Source organism: Rhinatrema bivittatum, chromosome 1 (assembly GCF_901001135.1).
Source record: "Rhinatrema bivittatum chromosome 1, aRhiBiv1.1, whole genome shotgun sequence".
Lineage (NCBI taxonomy): Eukaryota > Metazoa > Chordata > Amphibia > Gymnophiona > Rhinatrematidae > Rhinatrema > Rhinatrema bivittatum.
The window spans coordinates 43,219,801-43,241,865 of record NC_042615.1 but is presented as its reverse complement, the minus strand read 5'-3'; the positions used below and the strand labels follow the sequence as shown (position 1 = coordinate 43,241,865).

The 22,065-nt window shown below is 49.8% G+C and overlaps 1 protein-coding gene across 3 annotated transcripts in view; it reads right to left on the bottom strand.

The window, feature by feature from the left end:
• Positions 1–22,065, bottom strand: part of SMARCA5 (SWI/SNF related, matrix associated, actin dependent regulator of chromatin, subfamily a, member 5) — a 453,245-nt gene that overhangs the window by 284,477 nt on the left and 146,703 nt on the right. The gene's annotated exons all lie outside the window — the stretch shown is intronic.

Below are 22,065 nucleotides of genomic sequence, written 5' to 3'. Positions count from 1 at the left end.
GTCCTGGGCCTTGCGCGCCGCTGAGCCTATGCAAAATAGGCTCGGCGCGCGCAGGGCCGTTTTAGAAGGGTCACGCGCGTACCTTATGCGCGTAACCCTTTTAAAATCCGGCCCACTATTGGGAAACACATACATTAGAAACTGGAGCTGTTTCTTTTTTGTTCTGTAGTTCTTCTACATGATGAATTTCAGGATTCTTTGCCAGAATCTATCATGATAAAATAGCTATGCCCAAATCTCACAACCTCTCACCTGCTGCCAAGTCACATTGCCCAGCAACCCTCCTCTTCTTTCCCCCCCCCCCCCCCCAGCACTCTCCCATTCACTCCCTGTTCAGCCCACAATGCATGGATGAGACGATTTATTTTATTTTAAATCTTTTCTATACCGTCGTTTGGTGTGGACTGTCACAACAGTTTACATTAAGGCACATAAAAGTAATAATGCTGCAATTTGTCAGATTACAAAAGTGCCATAAGGTTCGGTAACTGTTAGTGATCAATATTAAATGTAATGAATCTTGTCCAGGTCTCTCGGTTTTGATTTCAGAATTAACTTTAAAATTGTGACTGTCCTTTAAAAACTACACATTTAGTGAATACAGCAGTGTGTGTGGGTGTTTTATTGTTCGTGCTTTGCTTGTCCCTGGTTTCTATTCACCCTTCTCTTTCTGAAAAGCTTGTTTAAAGAGCCACGTTTTTAAACCTTTTCTAATGGTTTTGCTGTCTCTTTGTAATCTTAAATCTAGGGGCATGGAATTCCATAGTATCGGTCCTGTCAGTGATAGTGCTCTCTTTCGTACTTGTTAGTCTTGCAGTTTTGACTGATGGAAGGAGTGCTTTGTTTGCTGACCTTAGGTTTCTGTTAGATGGTGCAGGGAAGAGGGATTCAGCTTTGTAAGGAACTGGGGAAACTTTTGGGGAAAGGGGAGACTTTTCCGAAAGGATGGGCTCCACCTTAACCAGAGTGGAACCAAGCTGCTGGCACTAACTTTCAAAAAGGAGATAGAGCAGCTTTTAAACTAGAACAGGGGGGAAAGCAGACAGTCACTCAGCAGTGCATAGTTCAGATAAATGTATCCTTGAAGGATACTAATGAAACAGGAGAGTTAGGGCATCCCAACAGAGAGGTTCCATTAAAAGCAAACATAGTACAAATGCCTATATGTAAAAAATCACCAAAGCTAATGATTTCCGAATTATCCCTAACAACTAAAAAGCAGGTTGTTAAAACAAACAAAAAACACGCTTTGAAATGTCTGTATGCCAATGCCAGAAGACTAAGAAGTAAGATGGGAGAGTTAGAGTGTATAGCAGCAAATGATGAGATTGACATAATTGGCATCACAAAGACTTGGTGGAAGGAGGATATCCAATGGGACAGTGCTATATCAGGGTACAAATTATATCGCAATGATAGGGAGGATCAACTTGGTGGGGGTGTGGCACTTTATGTCCGGGAGCATATAGAGTCCAACAGGATAAAGATCATAGAAGAGACTAAATGCTCAGTAGAATCTATATGGGTAGAAATCCCATGTGTGTTGGGTAAGATTATAGTAATAGGAGTATACTACCGTCCACCTGGACAAAATGGTCAGATAGATGATGAAATGCTAAGAGAAATCAGGGAAGCTAACCAATTTGGCAGTGCAATAATAATGGGAGATTTCAATTACCCCAATATTGACTGGGTAAATGTAACATCAGGACTTACTAGAGACAAAGTTCCTGGATGTAATAAATGACTGCTTCATGGAGAAATTGGTTCAGGAACCAACAAGAGAGGGAGCTATTTTAGATTTAATTCTTAGTGGAACGCAGGATTTGGTGAGAGAGGTAACGGTGGTGGGGCCACTTGGCAACAGTGATCATAACATGATCAAATTTAAACTAATAACTGGAAGGGGGACAATAAGTAAATCTGCAGCTCTAACACTAAATTTTAAAAAGGGAAACTTTGATAAAATGAGAAAAATAGTTAGAAAAAAAACTGAAAGTTGCAGCTGCAAAGGTTAAGTGTTCAACAGGCATTGACATTGTTTAAAAATACAATCCTAGAGGCGCAGTCCATATGTATTCCGCGCATTAAGAAAGGTGGAAGGAAGGCAAACGATTTCAGTCATGGTTAAAAGGAGATGTGAAAGAGGCTATTTTAGCCAAAAAAAACATCCTTCAAAAATTGGAAGAAGGATCCATCTGAAGAAAATAGGAACACATAAGCATTGTCAAGTTAAGTGTAAAACATTGATAAGACAGGCGAAGAGAGAATTTGAAATGAAGTTGGCCATAGAGGCAAAAATTCATAAAAACATTTTTAAATATATCCAAAGCAAGAAACCTGTGAGGGAGTCGGTTGGACCATTAGATGACCGAGGGGTTAAAGGGGCTCTTAGGGAAGATAAGGCCATTGCAGAAAGACTAAATTAATTCTTTGCCTCCATGTTTACTAATGAGGATGTTGGGAAGATACCAGTTCTGGATATGGTTTTCAGGGGTGATGAGTCAGACTAATTGAATGAAATCACTGTGAACCTGGAAGATGTAGTAGGCCAGATTGACAAACTAAAGAGTAGCAAATCACCTGGACCGGATGGTATGCATCCTAGGGTACTGAAGAAACTAAAAAATGAAATTTCTGATCTTTTAGTTAAAATTTGTAACCTATCATTAAAATCATCCATTGTACCTGAAGACTGGAGGGTGGCCAATGTAACCCCAATATTTAAAAAAGGCTCCAGGGGTGATCCGGGTAACTATAGATCAGTGAGCCTGACTTCAGTGCCGGGAAAAATAGTGGAAACTATTCTCAAGATCAAAATCATAGATCATATAGAAAGACATGATTTAATGGTACAGTCAACATGGATTTACCCAAGGGAAGTCTTGCCTAACAAATCTGCTTCATTTTTTTGAAGGGGTTAATAAACATGTGGATAAAGGTGAACCGGTAGATGCAGTGTATTTGGATTTTCAGAAGGCGTTTGACAAAGTCCCTCATGAGAGGCTTCTACGAAAAATAAAAAAATTCATGGGATAGGAGGCGATGTCCTTTCATGGATTACAAACTGGTGAAAAGACAGGAAACAGAGTAGGATTAAATGGTCAGTTTTCTCAGTGGAAAAAGGTAAACAGTGGAGTGCCTCAGGGATCTGTACTTAGACCGGTGCTTTTCAATATATATATATAATCTGGAAAAGAATACGACGAGTGAGGTTATCAAATATGCGGATGATACAAAATTATTCAGAGTAGTTAAATCACAAGCAGACTGTGATACATTACAGGAGGACCTTGCAAGACTGGAAGATTGGGCATCCAAATGGCAAATGAAATTTAATGTGGACAAGTGCAAGGTGTTGCATATAGGGAAAAATAACCCTTGCTGTAGTTACACAATGTTAGGTTCCATATTAGGAGCTACCACCCAGGAAAAAGATCTAGGCATCATAGTGGATAATACTTTAAAATAGTCGGCTCAGTGTGCCTCAGCAGTCAAAAAAGCAAATAGAATGCTAAGAATTATTATGAAGGGAATGGTTAATAGAACGGAAAATGTCATAATGCCTCTATATCGCTCCATGGTGAGACCACACCTTGAATACTGTGTACAATTCTGGTTGCCGCATCTCAAAAAAGATAGTTGCGATGGAGAAGGTACAGAGAAGGGCAACCAAAATGATAAAGGGGATGGAACAGCTCCCCTATGAGGAAAGGCTGAAGAGGTTAGGGCTGTTCAGCTTGGAGAAGAGACAGCTGAGGGGGGATATAATAGAGGTCTTTAAGATCATGAGAGGTCTTGAACGAGTAGATGTGAATCGGTTATTTACACTTTCAAATAATAGGACTAGGTGGCATTCCTTGAAGTTAGCAAGTAGCACATTTAAGACTAATTGAGAAAATTCTCTCACTCAACGCACAATAAAGCTCTGGAATTTGTTGCCAGAGGATGTGGTTAGTGCATGTAGTGTAGCCGGGTTCAAAAAAGCTTTGGATAAGTTCTTGGAGGAGAAGTCCATTAACAGCTATTAATCAAGTTTACTTAGGGAATAGCCACTGCTATTAATTGCATCAGTAGCATGGGATCTTCTTAGTGTTTAGGTAATTGCCAGGTTCTTGTGGCCTGGTTTGGCCTCTGTTGGAAACAGGATGCTGGGCTTCATGGACCCTTGGTCTGACCCAGCATGGCAATTTCTTATGTTCTTAAGCATCATCTCAATCTCTTTGTCCCCTTTTTGCAATGCCCAGCATCTCTCTCCAGCTCACCCATACCTGCCCAGCTACCCATACAACTCCCCAACTCACCCAGCTTCCTCTGATTCCATTCCCTTACATTCGCCCAACATCCTTCCCTGCCTTAAAAATGGGAAGGTGGTAACTGGAGGTCTCCCGGGTTTCCACACCCACAACAAAATTGGCACCATAGGCAACCACAGAGTTCACCTAATGGAAGAACCAGTGCTGCCCAATACTATGATGTGACACTGGTTCAATACTGGCTCAGAGTATAGACTTTCCAGTGTAATAATTTCCTGATCACTGAGCAATCTACCAAGCTGTTGGCCAGTCCAGCCATTGCAGTGTTTCGCAGATCACAGAGACCAAAGCTGAACAGCTATAGACTATGCCAATGTCAACAAATTCAGAGTCCTGAGTCCCATGCCTGGGATCACACTAATAACAGGGCACTGGGAACACAGGCTCCCAGCACCACGTGGGACATAACATAAGAAACTGCCATGCTGAGTCAGACCAAGGGTCCATCAAGCCCAGCATCCTGTTTCCAACTGAGGCCAAACTAGGCCACAAGAACCTGGCAAGTACCCAAACACCAAGAAGATCCCATGCTACTGATGCCAGTAATAGTAGAGGCCATTCCCTAAGTCAACTTGATTAATAGCCATTAATGGCCTTCTCCTCCAAGCACTTATCCAAACCTTTTTTGAACCCAGCTACACTAACTGCACTAACCACATCCTCTGGCAACAAATTCCAGAGCTTTATTATGCACTGAGTGAAAAAGAATTTTCTCCGATTACTCTTAAATGTGCTACTTGCTAACTTCATGGAGTGCCCCCTAGTCCTTCTATTATCCGAAAGAGTAAATAACAGATTCACATCTACTCATTCAAGACCTCTCATGATTTTAAAGAACTCTATCTTATCCCCCCTTCAGCCATCTCTTCTCCAAGCTGAACAGCCCTAACCGCTTCAGCCTTTCCTTATAGGGGAGCTGTTCCATCCCCTTTATCATTTTGGTTGCCCTTCTCTGTACCCTCTCCATTGCAACTACTGTATATCTTTTTTGAGATGTGGCGACCAGAATTGTACATAGTATTCATGGAGCGATACAGAGGCATTAGGACATCTTCCGTTTTGTTAACCATTCCCTTCTTAATATTCCCTAACATTGTTTGCTTTTTTGATTGCTGCAGCACACTGAGCAGACGATTTCAAAGTATTATCCACTATGATGCCTAGATCTTTTTCCTGGGTGGTAGCTCTTAATATGGAACCTAACGTTGTGTAACTCAGCAAGGGTTATTTTTCCCTATATGCAACACCATGCACTTGTCCATATTAAATGTCATCTGCCATTTGGATGCCCGATCTTCCAGTCTCGCAAGGATCTCCTGCAATGTATCACAATCCGCTTCTGAATTAAACTAATCTGAATAATTTTGTATCATCCACAAATTTGATAATCTCACTCGTATTCCTTTCCAGATCATTTATAAATATATTGAAAAGCACCGGTCCAAGAAAAGATCCCTGAAGAACTCCACTGTTTACCCTTTTCCACTGAGCAAATTGACCATTTAACCTACTCTGTTTCCTCTCTTAACAAGTTTGTAATCCACAAAAAGGACATCGCCTCCTATTTCATGACTTTTTAGTTTTCTTAGACGCCTCTCATGAGAGACTTTGTCAAACACCTTCTGAAAATCCAAATACACTACATCTACCGGTTCACCTTTATCCATATGTTTATTAACCCCTTCAAAAAAATGAAGGAAATTTCTTAAGCAAGACTTCCCTTGGGTAAATCCATGTTGACTGTGTTCCATTAAACCATGTCTTTCTATATGCTCTGTGATTTTGATCTTTAGAATAGTTTCCACTATTTTTCCCGGCACTGAAGTCAGGCTCACTGGTCTATAGTCTCCCGGATCACCCCTGGAGCCCTTTTTAAACATTGGTGTTAAATGGCCACCCTCCAGTCTTCAGGTATAATGGATGATTTTAATAATAGGTTACAAATTTTAACTAATAGATCTGAAATTTCATCTTTGAGTTCCTTCAGAACCCTAAGATGACTGCCATCTAGTCCAGGTGATTTGCTACTCTTTGGTTTGTCAATCTGGCCTACTACATCTTCCAGGTTCACAGTGATTTGGTTCAATTCATCTGACTCATCACCTTTGAAAACCATCTCTGGAACTGGTATCTCCCTAACATCCTCATTAGTAAATATAGAAGCAAAGAATATAGAAGCTAAGAATTAATTTACTCTTTCTGCAATGAGCCCCTTGGTCATCTAACAGGCCAACCGACTCCCTCACAGGTTTCTTACTTTGGATATATTTTAAGAAGTTTTTGTTATGAGTTTTTGCCTCTATGGCAAACTTCATTTCAAATTCTCTTCACTTATGCTTTTTCCTATTTTCTTCAAATGGATCCTTCTTCCAATTTTTGAAGGATTTTTATTGGCTAAAATGTTGAGATTACTTACCTGATAATCTCCTTTTTTTCCTTAGTGTAGCCAGATGGACTCAGAACAAATGGGATGTACAAGAAAATTATTCCTTACCTGCTAATTTTCGTTCCTGTAGTACCATGGATCAGTCCAGACGGTGGGTTATGTCCCCCGTCCAGCAGATGGAGTCAGAACAGAGCTCGAGGGCTCCGCCTCCTATACCAGCTCACCCTCTGCTGGAGCTCAGTATCGTGAATAACAAAGCCCAAAAGAGCAATAACAAAACAATTTGGATCAAAACCCTGACGAAAGTCAACATCAAGAACAATAAAACAGGCATGACCTAACAAAAAGAGGTCGCCAACGTCAACTTGTGAGGAGCTGTACAACTCTGATAGAGAACCAGAGAGAAGAAAGAAGAGACAGTAGATAACAATGAATCCGAGCAGGTCGCAAGATCCCAGCGTGGTGGGCGTCTGGACTGATCCATGGTACTACAGGAACGAAAATTAGTAGGTAAGGAATAATTTTCTTTTCCCTGTACGTACCAGGATCAGTCCAGACGGTGGGATATACCAAAGCTTCCCTACTATGGGTGGGCCCCTGAGAGCCCTGCTCGGAGAACCTGATCGCCAAATTGCCCAGGAGCCGAGGGCGCTAGGTGTAGGCGATAATGCTTAGCGAAGGTATGCAGCGACTTCCACGTCGCCGCCCGGCAAATTTCCTGTGCGGAGACGGCACGAGACTCCGCCCAAGACGCTGCGTGAGAGCGTGTAGAATGAGCTCGAACGCCCCTGGGCGGATCCCGACCGGCCCCGATATAAGACGACGAAATGGCATCCTTGATCCAGCGGGCGATGGTCGTCTTTGAAGCCGAGGAGCCCTTCTTAGGTCCCGACCAGAGCACAAACAAATGATCGGAAACCCGAAAGGCATTGGTAACCTCTAGGTAGTGGAGTAAGACTAGCTTGACGTCCAACTGACGAAGAGACCTCGACTCCTCTGGAGAGAACGCCGGGAGTTCCACCGTCTGATTCACGTGAAACGAAGAGACCACCTTCGGGAGGAAGGAAGGAACTGTACGCAGCGAGATCCCCGCCTCCGAAATGCGAAGGTAGGGTTCCCTGCAGGAAAGAGCCTGCAGCTCCGAGATTCGACGGGCAGAGCATATTGCCACGAGAAAAACTGTCTTCCTAGTAAGATCTTTAAGCGAAGACTCCTGTAGAGGTTCGAAAGGAGAGCCCGCTAGGGCCCGGAGAACCAGGTTAAGACTCCACGATGGACAAGGGTCCCTGACCGGCGGCCGTAGATGTTTGGCCCCCTTCAGGAATAGGGCGATATCCGCCTGGAGAGGCAGGGCGACCGGTGTCTGTACCAGAACATTCAGGGCCGCTACCTGCACACGTAGGGAATTGTATGCAAGACCCTTATCCAGCCCGTCCTGCAAAAATTGAAGGATCAGAGGTACCGACGCCTCCGTGGGTCGGGCCCCATGATCGGTACACCAGGCCTCGAAGACCTTCCACACTCGCACATAAGCAACAGAGGTAGAAGGTTTGCGGGCCCGGAGCATCGTAGAGATTACCGCCTCCGGGTAGCCTCGTTGGCGGAGGCGGCGCCGTTCAAAAGCCAAGCCGCAAGACAAAAGAGTGCCGCCTGCTCGAAAAATACCGGTCCCTGCTGCAGGAGCCGAGGAAGATGACTCAGGCGTAACGGTCCGTCCACTGCCATGTGAAGCAGGTCTGCAAACCAAGGATGACGCGGCCACTCCGGAGCTACCAGAATCATGGGACCGCTGTGAGTTTCTATCCTGCGGAGTATCTTGCCCACTAAGGGCCAGGGAGGAAAAACAAAGCAGTTGATCTGCCGGCCACGGCAGCGCTAGAGCATCCACCCCCTCCGCGCCGCGCTCCCTTCTGCGACTGAAGAAGCGAGGGGCCTTGGCGTTGAGGGCGGTCGCCATCAAGTCCAGTCGCGGCGTTCCCCAACGGCGAGCCAGGAGCGTCATCGCCTCGACGGAAAGGGACCATTCGCCGGGGTCCAACCGCTGATTCAGGTAATCCGCTTGCACGTTGTCCACGCCGGCGATGTGGGAGGCCGCGAGCCGAACCAGATGAAGTTCCGCTCAGTCCATCAGGAGCGTGGTTTCGGCGGAGACCTGTTCGCTCCTCGTCCCGCCTTGACGATTGATGTACGCCACCGTGGTGGCGTTGTCCGAAAGAACCCGTACCTCTCGGTTCCGAATCAGGGGGAGGAAACGTCGAAGTGCGAGGCGTACTGCTCTGGTCTCCAGACGATTGATCGGCCACCTCGCCTCCTCCGGGGACCACGTCCCCTGTGTGGCGCTTCGTTCGCAGACCGCACCCCACCCCATGAGGCTGGCGTCGGTGGTCACGATTACCCAAGAGGGAAAGTCGAGGGAGACGCCTCGGGCCAGGTGAGCCGGGACCAGCCACCACTCCAGACTGTCTCGAGCTGACTGGGGGAGGGGTAGAACCACCTGATACTCCTGTGACACCGGTTTCCATCGCGACAGCAGGGACGCCTGCAGTGGACGTAGATGAGCAAACGCCCAGGGCACCATGTCGATGGTGGACGCCATCACTCCCAGAAGCTGTAGATAATTCCAAGCGGTGGGTTCCGACAAAGTCGCGAACTGACGGACGTGCTTCCCTCAAGGAGAGAGCCTTGTCCGCCCGCAGGAAGACCATGCCTTGCTGAGTGTCGAAGGTCGCCCCCAGAAAATCCAAGCGTTGGGATGGGACGAGGAAACTCTTGGGGAGATTCACAACCCAGCCCAGAGAGCGAAGCATCTCCAAGACTCTGGCCACCGAGGCCTGTCCATGCGAGAAGGACTTCGCCCGCACCAGCCAGTCGTCCAAGTAGGGGTGCACTAAGATCCCCTCCCGCCGGAGGGCCGCCGCCACCACCACCATGATCTTGGTGAAGGTCCGCGGAGCCGTTGCGAGCCCGAAGGGTAGGGCCTGAAACTGAAAGTGCTGACAGAGGATCTTGAAACGTAGGTAGCGTCTGTGGTCCGGACGTATCGGAATGTGCAGATACGCCTCCGTCAGATCCAGGGAAGCCAGAAACTCCCCCTGGTGTACCGCAGCAATCACTGAACGCAGCGTCTCCATGCGGAATCGGTTGACCCGCAGAGAGCGGTTCACTTCCTTCAGATCCAGTATGGGCCGGAACGAGCCATCCTTTTTGGGAACCACGAAGTAGATGGAATAATGGCCCGAGCCCACCTCAGCGAAAGGAACGGGAACGATAGCCTCTATGGCTTGCAGACGGTCTAGTGTCTGTTGAACCGCCATCCGTTTAAGGTCGGAGCCGCACGGAGAGAAGAGAAATCTGTCCCGAGGAAGACGGACAAATTCCAAGGCGTAACCGTATTGGATGGTGTCCAGGACCCACTGATCTGAAGTAATCTTCACCCACTCCGACGAAATCTGTGAGTCGGCCCCCGATGGGCGGACAGGAGGAGTGGGTCGGTCTGGCATCATTGGGTAGATTTGCCGGGGGGGGGGGGGGGTTCCCCTGGCCCGAGCCCTCTCTCGCGGGCCTCTGCCCACGAAAGGACCGCGACCACGGTTGGGATCTACTGGGAGCAGTGCGAGGATTGGACTGCCGGTAGGATCTATAGCGTCGCTGTGCTCGAGCCCTGGTTCTGGTGGAGGCAAACGGCCTATAAGGCCTCTGCCGATCTTCGGGTAGACGATGCACTGCATTTTCCCCCAGTGACTTCATGATCTGATCCAGGTCGTTCCCAAAAAGAAACTTCCCACAAAAAGGAAGGGATCCCAGGCTCGATTTGGAGGAGGCGTCCGCAGACCAATTCCGGAGCCACAGGAGGCGACGAGCCGCCACCACCGACACCATGGAGCGGGCCAGAACGCGAAAAAGGTCATACAGAGCATCCGCCCCGTAAGCGATGGCAGATTCCAGGCTGTCGGCCTGAGCTGCTTCTTCCGGAGGCAACTGTTGCGACGTCAGGAGTTGCTGGACCCAGAGCAGACTAGCCCTCTGGGTCAAAGAACTGCACATGACAGCTCGCATCCCTAGGGCCGAAACCTCAAACACCCTCTTGAGGAATGTCTCCAATTTGCGGTCCTGTGTGTCCCGTAGGGCCGTGCCGCCCGTCACCGGGATCGTAGTTCGCTTAGTCACCGCTGAGACCGCCGAGTCTACCTTAGGGAAACGGATGAGATCTAAGAAATCCTCAGGCAAGGGATATAATTTTTCCATGGCCCGGGTGACCCTCAATGCCGCTTCAGGGACGTCCCATTCCCCCGTGAGGAGCTGGAGAAAAGACTCATGGACCGGGAAAGCTTTAGCCCTAGGCCTAAGGGCGGCCAGGACCGGGTCCCCTTTCTTGGAGCACGTTGCGACCGCTGGAGCCAAAGGCGCCGGGGGGTCCGATGGAGGATCCAGATCTAGCTCTTGAAGGGTCTGGTGGAGCAGGTCTTCTAGTTCCTCCTTATGGAAGATCCGCAAGGCTCGCGGGTCGTCGCCCTCCGTTTGCCCCTCCAATTGCGCCGGATCCGGAGGGTCCGAAGGGTCAGGGCCCAAAGGGGGAGCCGCTCCCGCCACTCGAGGCTGGGATGGCAAAGCTGAGGAGCTTGTGGCTGGCCCAGCCGAGGACAGGGGCCCGGAGGCCGGAAACGAGAGCTTGGGAACTTTGGGAGCAGGAGGCCCCGAGGGGGCTCCCCCCGGCTCTGTCAGGCCCTGCAGGTAAGCCGTGTGCATCTTTAAAATGAAGTCCGGGGAAAAAAACGGCAGGCTGGCTGAAGTCGCAGCCGCAGGGGTCCCTTGCGGTGGTCGGGCCGATAGAGCTTCCTCGGGGCTTCGGTGCAGGCGGGGGGGTGCCCCGAACTGCGTCTGTTTCCTCCGGAGCGTGTTCTGAAGGAAAATCCCGCTCCAAATGGCCGCCGTTCCCGCCATTGGCGAGGACGTGGCCGGCCCGCTCATCCCTGGCTGTGGTGAGGAGGGCGCTGGGCTCGAACCCGAGCCACGCGAACCACCTTCCCCTTCAGGGAGGCAGCGTGGCCAAACTCCCTCCTTTGAAAAACGAGACCCTGCCTCACCGCAGGTCTCGCAGCGGGAAAAGCGTGGCATGAAGAAGCCGCTATGAGAAATCGCCTTGGGGGGGGGGGGGGGGGGGCCCAAAAAGGAAGCGCACCGCGGGGGGGCCGAAAGGCCGACACAACCCGCCTGACAGATCCGTAGGCGCCGGCAGGAAAAACCGCTAGCGGCGCGCCCAGGCCCGAGATAGCGTTCGCCGGGCCACAGGACCGTCAAGGACCGCGTGAGAGAGCCGGGTGTACCTGCAAACGCCGACAAGTGAAGAGAAAAGCTGCAAGAAAAACCACACAGAAAATAACACTTACCCCAAACGTAGGAAAGTGACACTGCAGGAGGAGGCAGAACAGAGAAGCATGCCTCCTCAAATCACTGACAGAATAAAAACTTTTTTTTTTTTTCTCAATTAACTTGATCCAAATTGTTAGCTAGCAAACAAAAGACAGGTAGAACTCAAAGAAAAGTAGAAAGAGACTCAAAAACCTGTCAGACTGGGGAAGCACTGTTTCCCCAACTCACATCTGCTGGAGTCAGAAAGATACTGAGCTCCAGCAGAGGGTGAGCTGGTATAGGAGCCCTCGAGCTCTGTTCTGACTCCATCTGCTGGACGGGGGACATAACCCACCGTCTGGACTGATCCTGGTACGTACAGGGAAAAAAGCTTTACTCCCAGCCTGGGAGGGAGGCTGCCTGAGGACCATGTAGGACCGCCCTTGCAAATGCTGTGTCCTCCCTGGCCTGGACATCCAGACTGTAGAACCTGGAGAAGGTATGGAGGGAGGACCACGTCGCCGCTTTACAGATTTCTGCAGGCGACAGCATCCTGGATTCTGCCCAAGATGCCGCTTGTGCTCTGGTAGAATGAGCCTTAACTTGTAGAGGCGGAGACTTCCCGGCCTCTACGTAAGCTGCTCTGATAACTTCTTTAATCCAGGGGGGGATGGTGGGCCGAGAGGCCACTTCCCCTTGTCTTTTCCCGCTGTGCAGGACGAACAGATGGTCCGTCTTTCGTACTTCTTGTGTCAATTCCAGATATCTGGGCAGCATTCTGCCTATGTCGAGATGGCGCAGCAAACGCCCTTCTTCAGATTTCTTCAAACCCACCGTAGTAGGCAAGGATATAGTTTGGTTAAGGTGAAATTGTGAGACCACTTTAGGTAGAAAGGAGGGAACCGTACGAAGATGGATAGCCTCCGGAGTGATTCTGAGAAAGGGATCACGGCAGGACAGTGCTTGTAGCTCTGAGATGCGGCGTGCTGAACACACCGCCAATAAGAACACCATCTTCAAGATTAGAGGACCGAGAGACAAGCCCCGAAGGAGTCTGAAGGTGGATCCCGCGAGGAAATCCAAAACCAGGTTGAGGTTCCACAGAGGCACTTGGCCACTTCAGTGGCGGACGAATGTGCTTGACTCCTTTCAGGAAGCGAGAAACATCTGGATGCGTGGAAATGGTCTTGCCATCCCTCCTGGAACCATAGCAAGACAGCGCAGCCACCTGAACCTTGATGGAGCTGAGGGAGAGACCCTTCTGAAGTCCATCCTGCAAAAAATCCAAAACAATAGGGATAGTAGTCGCATGTGGGTTGGTGCCATGAGTGTCGCACCATGCTTCAAATATTCTCCAGATCCTGACATAGGTAAGGGATGTGGAAAACTTGCGAGCTCGGAGGAGTGTATCTATCACGGGCTCCGAGTAACCTCTTTTCTTTAGTCTAGCCCTCTCAATGGCCAGACCGTAAGAGAGAATTGAGCTGGATCCTCGTGGAGGATGGGACCTTGACGTAGAAGGTCCCGTAGAGGAGGCAGGGGAAGAGGCTCCCCTGCCAGCAGTCTTCTCATGTCCGCGTACCAGGGTCTTCTTGGCCAGTCTGGTGCCACTAGAAGAATTAGGCCCCAGTGTTTCTGAATCTTGTGGATGATGGCGCCCAGCATAGGCCACGGAGGGAAGGCGTATAGCAGAGTCCCTGGAGGCCATGGCTGAACCAGGGCATCGATTCCGTGTGAGAACGGGTCGCGCTTGCGGCTGAAGTAGCTGGGTACTTGAGCATTGGACCTGTCCGCCAGTAAGTCCATGTCCGGAATCCCCCAGTGATCCACAATCATCTGGAAGGCCGTGGGTGACAGCTGCCACTCTCCCGGATCTAGGCTTTCTCTGCTGAGGAAGTCTGCCGCGGTGTTGTCCTTCCCGGCAATGTGGACAGCGGAGATGTCCTGCAGATTCGCCTCTGCCCAAGCCATCAGCGGGGCTATCTCCAGAGATACCTGTTGGCTTCTGGTTCCGCCCTGACGGTTGATGTATGCCACCGTGGTGGCGTTGTCGGACATCACTCTGACTGCTCTGTTCTTCAGTCTGTGAGCAAATCGAAGGCATGCCAATCGGACTGCCCAGGACTCTAGACGGTTGATGTTCCACGCTGACTCTTCTCTGTTCCACCGCCCTTGTGCGGTGAGTTCTTCGCAGTGTGCTCCCCAGCCGCTCAGGCTGGCATCTGTGGTGAGCAGAGTCCACGTGGGTGAGGACATTTTCGACCCCCTGCTCATGTGGTTGGACTGCAACCACCACCGTAACTGGGTCCGTACTCTGGCTGGCAGAGGAAGGTGCGTGGAATAGTTCCGAAAGCGGGGGCTCCATCGAGAGAGCAGGGAGCGTTGTAGAGGTCTCATCTGGGCCCTCGCCCAGGGTACCACTTCCAGGGTGGATGCCATGAGACCGAGAACCTGCAGGTAATCCCAAGCTGTGGGTCGACTGGCTCCCATCAAGGACCGGAGACGCGTCTGAAGCTTTAATCTTCTCTTGGTGGTGAGACTGACAGTGTCTGCCTGGGTGTCGAACTGGACTCCCAGATATTCCAAAGATTGGGAAGGCTGTAGGCAACTCTTGCTGAGGTTGACTACCCATCCCAGGCTTTCCAGAAGGGCGATCACTCTGTTGGTTGCCCCATGGCTCTCCTCTCGCGATTTCGCCCTGATCAGCCAATCATCTAGGTAGGGATGGACAAGGATTCCTTCCCGTCTGAGCGCCGCTGCTACCACTACAATCACCTTGGTGAAGGTCCGCGGCGATGTGGCCAGGCCGAAGGGCAAAGCCCGAAACTGAAAGTGGCGTCCTAGCACCTTGAAGCGTAGGTAGCGCTGATGATCCTGATGAATCGGGATATGCAGGTAGGCTTCTGATAGATCTAGGGCCCTGAGGAATTCTCCTGGCTGTACTGCATTCTTGACTGAGCGCAGAGTTTCCATGCGAAACCTCGGGACCCGTAAGTATTGGTTGACAGACTTGAGGTCCAGGATGGGCCGAAAGGTGCCCCCTTTCTTGGGTACCATGAAATAAATGGAATAATGCCCAGAATTCATTTCCCGTGCAGGTACCGGGACTATGGCTTTCAGGGACAGGAGCCTCGTCAGGGTAGCTTCCAATGCTGCCTTCTTGTGGATCGGACACGAGGATTCCACAAACCTGTCCGGAGGGAGATGATTGAAGTCCAGAAAATAACCCTCTCGGATGATGGCGAGGACCCACTGGTCCGACGTAATCTCGACCCATCTGGGGTAGAAGAGGGTTAACCTGCCCCCTATGGCCCCGTCCCCCAGATGGATCGGCTGAATCTCATTGAGAGGCGCGGCCGGGACCTGAGCCCGAGCCGGCTCTCTTCTGCTGCTTGGCCCGAAAGGACTGGTTTCTGGCCTGAGGACGAGGTGCCTGGTAGCGACCCCTATAGGGAGTGAAGCGTGAAGAGCTTCTACCTCTGGAGGGTCTTGGGAAGGCGCGCTGGTTCCTTTTGAACCTGTCTTCTGGCAGTCGAGGTATGGGAGAAGCACCTCATGTGCTGGCCAGTTTATCAAGGTCACTGCCGAACAGGAAGGACCCCTTAAAGGGCATTCTGGTGAGGCGTGTCTTTGAAGGAGCATCAGCAGACCAATTCCGTATCCATAGCTGCCTCCTGGCAGCCACAGAGGATGAGATCCCCTTAGCTGTTGTACGGACTAGGTCGGATGCGGCATCCGTGAGGACGAGAGAGAGGCCTCCATGTCCGCTGCCGGAGCATTGTTCCTGACCTGTGACAAACAGGAGCGCGTCACCACTGTGCAGCAAGTTGCGATTCGCAAAGACAGAGCTGCCACCTCAAATATCTGTTTCAGGATGGCGTCCAGTCGCCTGTCATGAGCCTCCCTGAGGGCCGCCCCCCCCCTCAACTGGGATGGTAGTGCGCTTGACCACAGCGCTAACTAAGGTGTCCACCTGAGGGATCCAGGGGGTACATACCTATCAGGCCCCGCCCCCCTTTGAATGAGGCCGCCAGTGCAGCCCATTCCAGATCTATCAGTTGCTGTGCAGCTTGCAAGAAGGGAAAATGGCGGGCTGAAGGACGAAGACCTTCCAGCAGAGGGTTCTGTGTAGGTGGCACCGCAGAGCTGGGCCCCGAAATATCCAACTCCTCCAGGCACTGAGATATTAGGTCGGAGAGATCTTCCTTGGGAAATAACCGCCTCATGGTTCAATATGGCTCCATCCCCGAGGGAAGTTCCCCCTCCTTGGAGGGTTCTGAGTCGGTCTCCGAGACATCAGGGTCTGCCTGAACCGGACTGCTCGGAGGCGGTGCCCGATAAGGGCGCGAAGGTCCAGGGGCAGGGTCCACTGGAGCAGCAGCAGGAGCAGCAGCCCCTGGAACAGCAGGGCCTGAACGGGAAGCTGATTGCATCTGTACAAAAGGCATGGATCCCCTTAAAGAGATCCACCCATGAAATGGAGGTGGTCTCAAGTCGCCCAGGTACCAGGTCCCCCGGGATTCCTGGCTGTTCGAGACTGCCTGCAAGATCCAGGGTGGCCCCTGGAGAACTATCCACAAACCTTGGTTGAGACTGGTCCTGGCCCGAGGCTCCCACTGCCTCCTCACATTGGGCACAAAGGAGTCTGGCTCCTCGCTGTGCATGGCTCCTCGCTGGCATGCTGAGCAGAGGCCATGAGCTTTCACGCCAGAATCAGGAGGCGCCGCCGCCTGGGACACCGGGGCATTCGATTGGTCCATTGCGCTAAAGTAAAATGCGGCAGCAATATGTGCTCAATACAATATGCGCTCAACAATATGCGCTCAATGCTAAGCGGCAGCTATATATGCTTAACACAATATGCGCTCAATAAGATTCCGTCAGCAATATACGCTAAACAGAATATGCGCTCAATACAGGCGCCTATCATGGGCGCTCAATACCTGAACCGGGCCAACAAAATGGCGACCACCGCGGCGTGCCGTATACAGGCAACGCCGCCGATCCTCGACTTCGGAGACCAAAAGTAAAAGTTGTGCGCCTTACCTGATCCTTGGCGCTTCCCGGCTAGAACCCGGGCGGTCTCCGGCTGCGGGGGAGAGGGGAAGTACCGTCACCACCGCGCTTGAGGAATGCACCCACTGCCTCCCAGGTCCACACCGGGACCGAGGCGCCTCTTAGCCCGCAGGCTTGGTCCTTGCCGCGATTCAGCCACCGGACCGAGGCCTAAACCTCCGAGGGAGCACGGAACTCACCCCGGGAAGCTCAACTGGGGGAGGGACCAGTGGTATCACCGCAGGAGCGCGGGGCTCGATGTTCCTGTAAAGAGTTTAGTCATAGAAGTAGAAAAGTAGAAGTAAATTGGAAACACGCTCAGCGAGCGTGCAGGCTCTCCAAACTGCTTTGGAAATTACTGAAGAGCTGCACTTCCTGTGAGGGTATATGTACCCTTGCTGACGTCAGATCCGTCTCCAACTGCTAGCACGAGCACACTATACCCATTTGTTCTGAGTCCATCTGGCTACACGACAGGAAATGAGTTTTTAGCCTTTTGGACTTCTTTTGTGCTGCCTCAGCTACCACTGACTGGTGAGGTAGTTGAGTCTTCTGGAATCCTGGAATGTGTTGAACCAGGTACGTGGCATCAGTCCTCTTGTTGACTGGAGGTATGGAGCATGGATGTTCCCATAGCCTGTGAAGTAAATCTACGAGAACTTCGTGGACCGATATTGCTAATACCTCCTTAGGTGGGTCCACGAATTGCAACACTTCTAATGTTTTTTGTCTGCCATCCTGTTCTGATTGTAGCTGAAAGGGAATGGTGTCCGCCATATCCCTAATGAAGGTAGAGAAGGATAAATCCTCCAGAGGGGATTTTCTTCGTTCTTCTGGAGGAGATGGTTCCGATAGGACCTCTTCTGAAGAGGTGTCTGTGTCAGTATCCTTCTACGTCTCTGGTGTATGTGATCTAGGCATTGTATGCCCCGATGGCATCGATGGTTGTTTCTTAGGCATCGATGGAAACAGAGACATTGGTAGAACAGGACGTGGAACCCCAGATGGACCTGGAATGGGCTCAGGAATCTGTGATTCTCCGACAGTGTCTTGTCCCCTCGGTGGCAATGGTACTTCCTGAGGTTTTACAGGGAGTGTGCCGAAGAGCGTATCTAATTTTGCCAAAATTGGCGAAAAAGAGATAAATCCGGCATTGGCATCGGTGGTATCTCCGGCGGAACCGGTAGTGGCATCGGAATCGGCATTGGGACCAGTGAGGGTATTGGAAGTGGCATCGAAGGTGTCTCCGATGGAACCGGGAACGGTATTGGTACTGGCGTCAATGGAATCGATGGAGACCGGAGTGGCGATGGCGCTGGCCTCGAAGGTAGAGTCAGTGCCAGCATCGTGTCGAGGAGCGCATTCCTAATTGCCTGGCGGATATAGCCGTCCAGTTCCGCCCGCATAGCTGGTGAGACCAGAATAGCTATGGGGGGAGGCAGCGATGTCTATTCCGGTACTTCTGCAGAGCCCTGGGGAGGTACAGTTCCCAGCACCGGTATCGGTGGGGATCACCTTGGAGTGGAAGGCCTCGAAGCGTCGTCCCTCTGAGGTTTCTTAGACGCTGATCCACGATCCTTCGATGGACCGCCGGTTATCGGGTCTGTCTCAGGATCGTGAGGCCTCCGATGACGATGTTTCTGTTTGAGTTCGATGCCAGACATCAATTTTATCGAGGAAACTGACGGGGATGGTGATGCCCTATCCCCCACTTCATCCGGTCTTCGCTTAAGGACGACCTTACGGATCACTCCAGCCAGAGACGACTGCGTAGACGTCGATGTCGAGGGGATTAACTGCAGATGGAACAGGTGTTCCATTTTCTCCATCCAGAGTCTTCTGCCCTTCGGTGTCATCTCGGCACATTTCGGGCAGAAAAAGACGTCGTGTTTGTCACCGAGACAGAGCATACACTCTAATTGTGGGTCCGTGATGGACATCGTATGACAACAAACCGGGCATTTCTTGAATCCCATAGCCATTATTAAGTCGGACACCCGTCGACGACTTTAGGCTAAACAACACGGTCAGAACAGACGGCAAAAAGAGAAAAAAAAACTTACCACGATGTAAAAAAATGGGAGACCCGTGCGGTGTCAAAGTTTTTCGGTTCTTTTCAGAACTTTTTTGTATATGGGGAAAATCACCTCACAGGACTCCAATTTAACTGCGAGGCTAATGGCTCTGCGGAAAAAAGAAAAATGAAGCGAGACCCCTGTGGCAGAGAATATCATGGCATGCTGGGCATGCTAATAGGCACACAGTGCCAGTCAAAAGTTTCTAGAAACTTTGACAGAAGTTTTTCCGTATAGGGCTCCATTACTGATGTCACCCATATGTGAGGACTAGCATACTGCTTTGTCCTGGGATAAACGGTGTTTCCGTAGATAGCAGGATGAATCGGCCATGCTGTCTTGGGCTGTCCGCTCAGGCCTGGGGGCGGAGCTTCTCAAAGTTGTTACACAGAACTTTGCTCTGTGTGGCTGTGTGAGAGTTCCCACGCCGGAAAAACAGATTCTTCTCAGTCTGTAATCTAGTAGTAGGTGAACTCCTGTGTTTTGTAGGGAGGTGGGTGGGATCACATGGCTGATTCATCCTGCTATCTACGGAAACACCATTTATGATAAGCAAACTTGCTTTTCCCATCGATAGCAGGGCTGAATCAGCCATGCTGTCTTGGGAGTCCCAAGCTAGCATCACGTCCTAGTTGTATTTGTTTGGTCTTGAAAGGCGTGACCGTGGAGTGTGGACAGAGGGGCTTAGAGTTCACTTATGAAGAGTATCCAGTATTGCACGACCAACTCTGGCATCTTCAGCTGTTTGCTGTGCTATGCAATAATGCAATGTGAAAGTCGCCACCTTGCATATTTCAACGGGCGGAACCTGTTGTAAATGTGCGATGGACGTTGATATCGCTCTCACTTGATGCGCGTGAGAGTGCGACGAAAGTTGGAGGTCTCTCTTTGTGTAACAGAACTTTATGCATTGTACGATCCAGCTGGATATTGTTCTTTTAGCCACCGGTAACCTAGGAGAATTGGGATTAAAGGTAAGAAAAGGCTGAGGTGGTCTATTGTCTGAATGAGTTCTGTGTTTGTAATACGCCAAGGCTCTTTTACAGTCTAAAGTGTGGAGCAACTTTTCACGCTCGTTCTGATGTGGTTTGGGACAAAATGTAGGCAAGACAATAGATTGATTAAGATGAAAGGCAGAGATGACCTTCGGTAGGAAAGAAGGATGTGTGCGAAGCACCACCTTGTCATGAAAGAACTGCAAGTAGGGAGTGTAATGTACCAATGCTTGAATCTCACCGACTACGCACCAATGTATCTGCTACTAAGAAGACCACCTTCCATGTGAGGTACTTCATGTGTGAAGTATCCATAGGCTCGAATGGGGGTAACATGAGTTGTTCCAAAACTATATGAAGGTCCCAGTGAACTGGTGGTTTAGTTGTGGGAGGCCTAAGATGGGATAGGACAATCATGAAACAAGAAGCCACTGGGTGTGTAGAGATGGATCTTCCATCAATATGAGAATGGAATGTGGCAGCTGCACTGAGATGAACTCGTATTGACACTGTCGCTAGACCCGCTGAGTATAGTGAGTGTAAATATTCCATGAGGCGATCTGGCAGACAGTGACGTGGGTCATACTGATGAGATGCACACCAGGTCGCGTAACGTTTCCACTTAAAGTGGTAATTCTTTTTAGTGGACGGCTTCCTAGCTGTTTTATTTATTTATTTATTTATTTTGTATACCGACATTCGATCGAGATATCACATCGGTTTCCAGAAAACAGGTTGAATAGAGCCGGAACTGCCCTATTTTACATTGTAACAAGAGAACAGTTGATTAAACAATAAATATAAGGAACATTGTAACATATGAATAAAATTAATATTAAATATTAGATGTGTGTATATAGAAATGGCAAATATGGCATATAGCCTATATACAATATGTTCAATATGACTTGGTTATGAGTAGGGTGGGGGACAGGGAAAAGGGAGGTTACGATGTCAAGATGATATCTTGAACTGAGCTGGATAAGCCCATGTCTATCAATATTGCCCGTTCAATCTCCACACTGTCAGGTGCAGGGAGTTGTGCATCGGGTGCAGGAGGGATCCTCCGTCTTGCGAGAGGAGATCTTCTCGAATCTCCAGCGGAATTGGATGATCTATAGACAGGCGGAGAAGGTAAGTGTACCAGGGCTGCCTTGGCCATGCTGGAGATATTAAGATGAGATTTGCTTTGTCTTGTATGCATTTTTGAATTGTCCGAGTGAGAAGAGGCATCGGTAAGAACACAAAGTAGGCCCTTTGTCCACGGTATTAGGAAAGCATCTTATGCTATTCGATGCGGGCTGTTCCTCAATGAACAGAAATTCCGTACTTTCCTGTTGAGTTCTGTGGAGAATAGGTCTATGGTCTGAATTCCCCAGTATGCGAAAATCATGTCCGCTACTTCCTGATGTAAGGACCATTTGTGTGGATGAAAGATTCTGCTTAGGTGATCTGCCCAAGTTTTGGCTATCCCTGGAAGGTATGTTGCATGCAAAAGAATGGAATGTTGTGCTGCCCATTCCAGAATTGTGAGCGCCTCTTTGCAAAGGCTCCAAGAACCTAACCCTCATTTGTTTATGTAAAACATGGCTATTTGATTGTCGGTATATACCATTACTCATTTGCCCTGTAATTTATTTTATTTTATTTGATGAGTTTTATATACCGTTATTCGGTTGAGCCATCATAACGGTTTACAAAAGTGTACAATATCTTGTAACTGAGCATTAGTAAGAACAGTAAACAGATTCTTAACAAATGGGTAGTAGTATAGAAACAATTGAACCATTAAACAGTATCACTGAAATGGATATCGAGTCCAGAATGAGATAATATTAGGATAGAGGGGGAGGGGATGTAGGAATAGGGGGAAAAGGGGTGAATTATGG